Raw genomic sequence first — 10161 nt, forward strand, 5'->3', positions numbered from 1 at the left:
CTTTGCAATTACTTGTTATGTATCACAGAGCTGGACAATGACTAAGGATGACAGAGGAAAAATGGATGCCTTTGAGTTGTGGTTTTGGAGAAGCGTATTGAAAATATTGTGGATTGCCAAGGAAACGAACAGTTCTGTTCTGGAAAGGGAGAAATCAAACTGCTCTTTGGAGGCATGGATTTTTGAGACTCTGTCTCACATTCTTTGGGTATGTAGCTAGGAGGGACCAGTTTCTGGAGAAGGATATCATACTTGGAAGGGTCAAGGGACAGCACAGGAGAGGAAGACCCCAGATGAGATGGACTGACACAATAACTGGTGTAAGGAGTGTAGGTGTGTCAGAGACAGTGAGACTGGCTCAGGACAGAGCAAAGTTCATAGCTATTACACATAGGGTAGCTATGAATTATAGTCGACTCTATGACACATAACAACAACAACAATGACAATGACAACAACAAAACATCCTTAAAGAAAATTCTCTGTGAGGTCACACCATCCTCAAGGTAGTGCAACAGAGCAACCATGCCATCAGGATTCATGTTTTCACCAATAAAGAACTGGTAGTGTTTGCAGTTGACAAGGATATGCTTGAACTGTTCTGCAGCTCCTGTCATAACCGGTTTTAGTCTTTTTGGTTTCTTTTCTTTAGGTTTGCCTCTGGTTGATTTAATAGAATCCTTGATGTACTTCTCATAGGCTTCTTTTCTCATCTGTCCAACTGACCATCTTCTCCGCTACCTCCAGGCACAGTCCATTTGTGATCTCTCAGATCTTATGGATGTCAGAAAACGTCTCATTATCTGATGAGGTCCCGTTAGATGATCATGTTGACAGTGAGGAGACAACGGGGAAGGGAGAAGCAGGCAGAAAAGCTCATCTTTATAATCTTTACAGAACTTAAGCCCATTGTTCTCGTCATTGTGTCAGTCCATTTCATTGAGGGCCTTTTTCTTTACTAAGCATTCTGTCTTGCTCCACAGACTTGCCTCTCCTAAAAAATTATGTTGAGATGAAGTCCCACCATCATCTTTTCTAAGAAGCATTCTGGCTGCACTTTTTCTAAGATGTGATTGTTTCTTCTTCTGGCAGTCTATGATATATTCAACATTCTCTGATAATACTACAATTTAATGGCATGAATTCTTCAATCTGTCTTATTGTCCAACTTCCACCTGCATTTAAGGCAATTGAAAATACTGTGGCATAGGTCAGACACATCTTAGTCTTCAAAGCCACATTATTGTTTTTAGCACTTAAAAAAGATCCTTAGCAACAGATTTGCCCAAAGTAATGTTGCTTGATTTCTTGACTATTGCTTCCATGGGTGTTAATTTTGCATCCAAGTAAAATGAGATCCTTCACAGTTTCTATTTCCCACTGCCTCCATTTATCATGATGTTGTTTATTGGTCTGTTTAAGAGGAGTTTTGTTTTCTGTATGTAGAAGTGTAATTCATATTGAAGGCTATAGTCTTTGAGCTTCATAAGTAAGTGTATTGTTTTAATTTTCTGCAGGTAAGACTGGGTCATTTGTATATCAAAGACTAGTGATGAGGCCTCCACTAGTCCTGACCCCAATCATACAGCCAAGATTCTCAAATTATTTCTTTAGAACATACAGATTAAGTATGGTTAAAGGATATAACTCTGATGTATACACTTTTTCTGATACAGATGTCTATGATATGTAGGTGATACAACCTTGTTTGCTAAAAAGGGAGAAAATGTGAAGCATTTACTATTAAGATAAGGGCTCCAGTTGCCAGTATGGATTATGCCTCAGTATAAAGAAAACAAAAATTCTCATAATTGGAGAATTATTATGAGCAGCATCATAATAAGTGAAGGAAAGACTGAGGTTGTTAAAGATTTAATTTTATCGGGATCTACAATCAAGATCTATGGAAGTCAAGAAATGTAACAATGTATTACATAATGGGCAAATTTGCTGCTGAGGAACCTTTAAAATGATAAAGAGAGCATATGTCACTTCCAAGACAAAGGTGCACCTGAGCCACACCATTTATATCTTTGAAATAAGCAAAACACTTCTGAAGATTATGGCTAAAATAGTAAATAGAGAGGGAACTGCTAGAAAGTCAAGTAGGATTTAGAAGCTGTGGTACCAGGAACATCATTGCCAATGTCAGATGGACCCTTGTAAAAAAAGAATAAAAATGTCTATTTGTGCTTTATTGACTATGCAAAGGCATTTGATTGTGTGGATCATAACAGATTATGTCTAAAATTGAGAAGAATGGAAATTCCAGAATTTAATTGTGCTCATGTGAATCCTGTATCTAGACCAAAGAGGCTGTTGTGCAAATGGAACAAGGAAACACTGGATGGCTCAAAATCAAGAAAGGAGAGCTCAGCGTTGTATCCTTTCTCCATACCTATTTAATCTGTATGTTAAGTAAATAAATCTAGAAGCCAGACTCTATGAGGAAGAATGTAGCATCAGCAACAGAGGAAGACTCATGAAGAACCTGCGTTATGTAGATGACACAACCTTGCTTGTTGAAAGTGAATGGTCTTGAGGCATGTGCTGAAGAAGATCAAGGATTATAGCCTTCAGTATGGGTTACATCTCAAAATAAAAATAAACAAACACAAAGGTCCTCACTATAGGACCAACAGTATGATAGAGAAAGATTTGAAGCTGTCAACATTTCATCAACACCCTTTGTGCCAGCAGTCAGGAAATCAGGAGATGTATTGCACTGGGCAAATACACTATCAGGGATCTCTCCAGAAATACTGAAGAGCAATGATATCAGTTTTGAAAACTGAAGTGCACCTAATTCAGGCCACGGTCTTCTCGATCACCTGCTATGCATCCAAGAGCTAGACAATGAATAATGATAACAGAGGAAGAATTGATGCTTTTGAGTTGTGGTGCTGGATAAGAGTACTCAATATCCAGTAGACTGCCAAGAAAATAAACAGGTATGTGCAGACAGAGTGCCCCTTGGAGGCAGAGATGGTGAAGCTTAGTTTTTTATAATTTGGACACTCAGCTAGGTGAGACGATTCATTGGAGAGGGACATCATGCTTGGAAAGATGGAGTTCAGTGAGGGAGGAGAAAATTTCCCACTAGATAGACGGAAATGGAGACTTCAGCAAGGGACTTGAGTATTTCAGAGATGCTGAGGATGGCACAGTATAAGGAAGGGTTCAGGTTGGCTGTTCATAGGGTTGCTATGAGTTGTACTTGATTTGACAGTCCTTAATAACAACAACCAGAAAAGGAAAAACCAGATATGTTTCTGAAGAAGCGCAGTCAGCATGATTCTTAGAAGCAAGGATGATGAGACTTTGTATCTTTTTATCACATATGAAGAATGACATGATGCTTGCAAATGCAGAGGATCAACAAAAAACAGGAAGACCTTCAGTGGGACAGATTGATGTAGTGACTCTAACAGTTGGATTCCAACAAAGCAATGTCTGAGAAGATGTTGGGACTCTGCAGTGTTTTAATCTTTTATATGTATGGTGACTCTAAGTTAAAGTTAACGCAATGACTCTACTATAGTCAATAGCATAGGATTAGAAGGTCAACAATGACCCAAAAGCAAAGAGGAAAAGGGGACTAGAGTACTGGAAATGGAACAATGACAACTAGAACCCCAAAAGAATATTGACACACTGTAAAAAAGGTAACCAGTGTCATCCACCAATCTGTAATGCCACTGAAAAATATATGTAGAAATTATTAAATGGGAACCCAATTTGCTGTGTAAAATTTCATAGTAAAATAATATTAAAAACCAAAGTAAAATAAATAGAAAACCAACCAACAAAACCAATTTCAAAACAAAGTTTGTGACTCTTAACACATAGACCTGCACGCACTGGCTGGCTGCTGAGTCCTTCTTCCTTATCAACAGCATGCCTATTTTGTTATCTTGGAAATGTGCACAGCTATAATACTAGGTTTTCTCTGGTTCCCTTATGGTTAGGAAACAGTGTGACAAACTTCTGGCTAATGAGCTATTAGCAGCCTACAGAATGGAGCTTTATGGAAAACTATTGAGTCTGAGGTGATACGGAAGTTAAGTACTTGAGTGCTAACCAAAAGCAGGTAGTCCAATCCACTCAGAAGTGCCCTCAAAGAAAGGCCTAATAGTTTATTTCCAAAATTATAGCCTCAAAAACCCTTAGGAGCACAGGTGTGCTCTGATATGAAGAGGTTAGTTACCCTTAAGTAGAACTGTAGCACAGCAACTGTGTTTTGTTTGCTGAAGGACAGTCCCAGTTGGTGCATATATTCTGCTCTTCTCTTTGCTACCTGAAACACAGAAGAGGAGTTTATCTTTCTGTGAGGATGAAAGCTACTCTGAGTTTGGTGGTACAGAAAGACACGTGAACCTTTTCCAGATGATATTTTGGAACGGTAGTTGTAGTTCTTACTTCCAAACTTCAAGCTGAGAAAAACAGACTCCTTATCATTTATGTCTGGTAAGCAAAGTCAACAAAAATCAGATTTGTTGCTGTTATGAGGTGCTGCCAGTTCCAACACACTGTGAGCCCACGTACAACAGATCAAAACTTGCCTGGTCCTCCAACATCCTCAGTGGTGCTGTGTGAGCTCCCTGCAGTTGCTCAGATAAATGTCAAAGTCTCTTGACTGCTGCTTCCATAGGCACGGATTGTGAGTCCACCTAAAATGAAACCCGTAACTTCAGCCTTTTCTCTGTTTACCATAATGTTGTGTACAATCCAGTTGTGGAGAGGTTGGTTTCTTTACGCTGAGGTATAATCTTTACTGGAGTCTTCGGTCTTCTTCAACAAGTACTTCACATCTTCACTTTCTGTGAGCAAGATTGTTGTCATTTGCATGTTGCATGATGTTGATAAGGTTTTGTCCAGTCCAGATGCCACATTTTTTTTGGTAGTCCAGTTTCTCAGATTATTTGCTTATCAACAGCCTAACAATATCATTAATATCATATGCAAGCAAAATACTGCTGAAGATCATTCAAAAATGGACCGAACAGCACATAGATAGGGAACTGCCAGGATTCAAGAAGGATATTGAAGAGGCTGTGGCATCAGGGATATTATTGCTCATGTCAGATGGATCATGGCTGAAAGTAAGGAACACTAGAAAACGTCTATTTGCTTTATTAACTGTGCAAAGGCATTTGACTGTGTGGATCATAAGAAGCTATGGTTGACATTGAGAAAAACGGGAATCCCAGAGCACTCAATTGTGCTTATGCAGAACCTATATGTGGACTAGGAGGCTCCTGAATAAATAGAGCAGGAGAACACTTTGTGGTTTAAAATTGAGAAGGGAATGCATCAGGGATGTATTTTCTTTTCATACCTATTCAATCTATATGCTGAGCAAATTATCTGAGAATCAAGGCTCTATGAAGAAGAGTGTGGTGCTAGGATTGGAGGGAGACTTATCAATAACTATGCAGATGACTTACTGAAAGTGAGGAGGACTTGAAGCACTTGTTACAGAAGAAGTCAAGGAATACAGCCTTTGATATGGATTGCATTTCTTTTTTTTATTATTCAATTTTATTCGTTTCAATGAACATTTACAGAGATTTTGGGTTTTCATTCATTCATTGTTTTCTCCACCCTCCTCCCCAGTTTGTTCTTCTTCCCCCCCATGTCTGTTTTAATTGTCCAATTGCCACAGTGCTTGTCAAAGCCAGTTCTGATTAATCTCCTTTGTCAGTGTGTCCCTTGCCATTCCCTATCACTCCTCCCTGATGGATTGCATTTCAATGTCAAGAAAACAAAGATTCTTATCACTGGCCTGATAAGGAAATCATGATGGATGCAGAGGAGATTGAAACTGTCAACAACTTCATCTTGCTTGGATCCACAATTAACATCCTTGTACCAGCAGTAAGGAAATAAGGAGACACATTGCACTGGGAAAAAATCTCAGTTAGGAACCTCTCCAAATTATTGGGGAGTAATAATGTCAGTTTGAGGGCTAAAGTGTGTTTGATTCAGGCCATCGTCTTTCTGATTATTTGCTATGTATGCATCTGAAAGCTGGATACTGAATAAGGATGACAGAAAAAGAATTAACACCTTTGATCTGTAGTGTTGGAAAAAAGCACTGAACATCCCGTGGACAGCCAAGAGAAAAAACAGATGTGACTTGAAGAGGGTGCAGCTGTAGTGCTCTTTGGAGGGAATAATGATGAAGTTTCACCTCACATTCTTTGGGCATGTTGCTATGAGGGAATAGTCCTTGTTGAGAAGAACATGATGCTGGGAAGGGTGGGAGGTTGATGAGGGAGAGGAAGTCTCTCAACTAGGTGGATTGATATGGTGATTGCTGCAGTGTATCAGGAAGTGTGAAGATGGTCCAAGAGAGAACAGGGTTCAGATCTTTTGTTCATAGGGTCATTATGAATCATAATTGACTTGATGGCACTAAAAACAACAGCAACAACATACAGATTGAATAAATATGGTGAAAGGCAACAAACCTTCTCATTTTAAACTATGAAGAATTTTCTTGTTCGCTCTCAGTTATGTATAGGTTCTGCATTAGTCAAGTATTCTGGACTTTCTACTTTTCCCCCCCAAAACTATTAATAATTTGCTATGATCCACACAGTTAAAAACATTAATCTAGTCAACAAATCTCATTTAAACATCTGTCTATATTATCTGCTTTCTCAAACATCTGTCTGACATTAAGCCTACAGAAAAACTCATGAAAGTTAGAACTCTTTGGGCCTGCCTCATTATCCCAGGACTTGAATGCTTCCAGCTTTGACATGGTGCTTACAATTGTTCTCCATTAAAAAGGCTTTCATATTTTCATGTTGCTCTTTCTTTCTCTGACAGTTTTCTGCCTTAACACAGGTTCTGGCTTTCACTCAAGTGAAATAGCATACACTCAAGTCCACTAGCATTTATGTTTCTAATACCTTTTTATAAGAAACATTAACACATGCTATACACATGGATTTCACCTGATGGTATGCATAGGAATCAGAATGATTACATCTATGGAAGGAATCATTGGAGAAGTTCAATATCAACAGTGAAAACTAGGCCAAGTGCTCATGTGGAATAGACCATCAATTACTCATACGTAAGCTCAAATTAAAGCTAAAGAAACCACAGGAACCACAATTTGACCTTGAGTCTGTCTCACTGGAATTGAAAAACCAACTCAGGAACAGGTTTGGGGCCTTGGACACTAATGAATGAATACCAGACGAGCTGTGGGAGGATATCAAGAATATCATCCATGAAGAAGGCAGAGATTATTACAAAGACAGAGGAAGAAAAGATCAAAATGGAGATCAGAAGAGACTCTGAATATAGCACTAGAGCACCTAGAAGCTAAAGCCAAGAGAAGAAATCGGGAAGTTAAGGAACTGAATAGATTTCAAAGGGCAGGACGGGAAGATAAAGCAAAGTATGATAAAGAAATGTGCAAAGAAATGGAGTCCAAAAATCTAAAGGGCTGAAGTTTCTCTGCATTTCTTGAACTGAAAGAACTAAAGAACAAATTCAAGCCTCGAGTTGCAATACCTAAGGATGCTATGGGCAGAATACTGAATGTTGTTCTAGTTATTATGTGCCATTGAGTCACTTGTGACTCATAGTAACCCTATGTACAAGAGCCCTAAACCCTGCTCTATCCTGTGCCAACCTACTCTCATTACCCCAATCACTGAATCGAACCATCTCATCGAGAGTCTTCCTCTCCTGCACCTTCCCTCCACTCTCCCAAACATGAAGTCCCTCTCCAAGGACTGACTGGTCCCTCCTTGCACCATGCCCAAAGTATGTCAGACGAAGCTTCAGAATCCTTGCCTCCAAGGAGCAGCCTGGCTTCACCCTCTCCAGGACAAATCTGTTTGTTCTCTTAGTAATCTATGGTTTATTCAACACTCTTCACCAGCATCACAGCTCAAAGACATCAATTCTCTTTCTATCATCCCTTAATCACTGTCCAGCTCTCTGATGCATAGCATGCAATTGTGAAGCCCGGATCAGGCACACTTTAGTTTCCAGCCTGACATCGTTGCTCTTCAGCACTCTGGAGAGGTCCCTGACAGCTGACTTTCCCAATACAATTCATCTCTTCATTTCCTGGCTAGTATTACCAAGAGCATTGATTGTGGAGACGGAGACAAGTAAACTAAAACTGTTAAGTATCTCAATCTCTTCATCATTCATAATGATGTTGCCAATTGGCCCAGTGGTAAGAATCTTTGTTTTCTTGATGTTGAGCTTCAAACCATATTGAAGACTGCAGTCCTTGACCTTCTGTATCAAGCGCTTCAGGTCCTCCTCAGTTTCAGCAAGCAGGGTTGTGTCATCTGCATAACACAGGTTGTTGATGACTCTTCCACCAATCCTGATGCCACATTCCTCCTTGTACAGCCCAGCGTCCCAGATGATCTGTTCTGCATACAGATTGAAAAGGTATGGAGACAGAATACAACCCTGGCAGACCCCCACCCCAATTTTGAACCATGTAGTGTCTCCTTACTCTGTTCTGATGACTGCTTCTTGGTCCAAGTATAGGTTTCACATTAGCACAATCAAATGTTCTGGGATTCCTACTCTTCTCAGAGTCAGCCACAGCTTGTTGTGATCCACACAGTCAAAAGCCTTTGCATAGGCAATGAAGCACAGATAGACATTCTTCTGGTATTCTTTGCTTTCAGCCAAGATTCATCTAACATGAGCTATAATATCCCTAGTACCCTTTCTACACCCAGCCTGCACTCAGGCAGTTTTCTGTTGACATGTTGCTCCAGTCGTTTTTGGATAATCTTCAGCAGAATCTTGCTTGCATGTGATATTAATGATATTGTTTGATAATTTCCACATTCTGTTGGGTCATCTTTCTTTGGAATGGGAACAGTCAGTTGGCCATCTGGTTATTCTCCAGATTTCTTTGCACAACTTAATACATCTAGAGCAGCGTCTGCTTGTTGAAATATGTCAATTGGTATGCTGTAAACTCCTGGAGTCTTGTTTTTTGCCAATTCTTTCAGAGCAACTTGAACTTCCTCCTTCATCACCACAGGATCTTGCTCAGACATTATTTAATGAAATTCTTCTGTGTCAGCCAATTTCTTCTGGTACAGTGACTCTATACTCCTACCATCTTCTTTTAATGCTTCTTGGATAATTTAACACTCTGCCCAAAGCATCCTTAAGTATTGCCACTCGTGGCTTGAATTTGTTTTTCCATTCCTTCAGCTTAAGAAACACTGAGTGAATTTGGCCTTTTGATTTTCTGATTCCAGGTCTTTGCACATTTCATTTTAGTAGTATCTTGCTTTGTCATCTTGAGCTACCCTTTGAAATTTTCTGTTCAGCTCTTTGATTTCTTCCTTTAGCTTTGGTTTCTCGACACTCTAACGCAATATTCAGAGTCTCATCTGACATCCATCTTGATCTTTTCTTCCTCTTCAGCCTTTGTAATGATCATATTTTTCATTCTTCATAGACAATATTCTTGATATCCTCCCACAGCTCATTTGGTCTATGCTCATTAGTGCTGAAGGCCTCAAATCTGTTCCTGAGCTGGTTGTGAAATTCGAGTGGAATAGACTTAAGGTCAAATTTTGGTTCCCGTGTATTTGATTTAATTTTCCCCAACTTCAGCTTCAACTTGCATAGGAGAGTTGATCGTCTGTCCCACAATCAGCACCTGGCCTGGTTTTCATAGCTGATATCCAGGATTTATTAAAAGAAGATAGAAGGAGTACACAGAATCACTATACCAAAGAGAATTGGCTGACACAGAAGAATTTCAAGAAACAACATATGATCAAGAGGCAATGGTGATGATGGAGGAAGTTCAGACTGCTCTGAAGGACTTGGGAAAAGTAAAGCTCCAGGAGTTGAATTAACATATTTCAGCAAACTGATGCTACCATGTATGTGCTCACCAGGTTGTGCCAAGAAGTCTGTAGGACAACTATCTGCCCAACTGACTGCCCAACCATTCTGTTGTTGTTGTTATGTACTGTCGAGTCGCTTGTGACTCATAGCGACCCTATGTACAATAGCCCTAAACCCTGCTCCATCCTGTGCCAATCGCACACCCATCCCGATTACCCCAGTCACTGAATCAATCCACCTCATAGAGGGTTTTCCCCTCTTGCGCCATCCCTCCACCCTCCCAAGCATGATGTC

General features: G+C 39.8%; 1 pseudogene; it reads left to right on the top strand.

The window, feature by feature from the left end:
- The first annotated feature begins 5092 nt into the window (after nt 1-5092).
- LOC102844063 overlaps nt 5093-10161 on the top strand; it is an 18615-nt pseudogene continuing 13546 nt past the window's right edge.

Source organism: Elephantulus edwardii, unplaced genomic scaffold, assembly GCF_000299155.1.
Source record: "Elephantulus edwardii isolate Elephantulus edwardi_28Jun2011 unplaced genomic scaffold, EleEdw1.0 scaffold00341, whole genome shotgun sequence".
In the NCBI taxonomy this organism is placed as follows: Eukaryota; Metazoa; Chordata; class Mammalia; order Macroscelidea; family Macroscelididae; genus Elephantulus; species Elephantulus edwardii.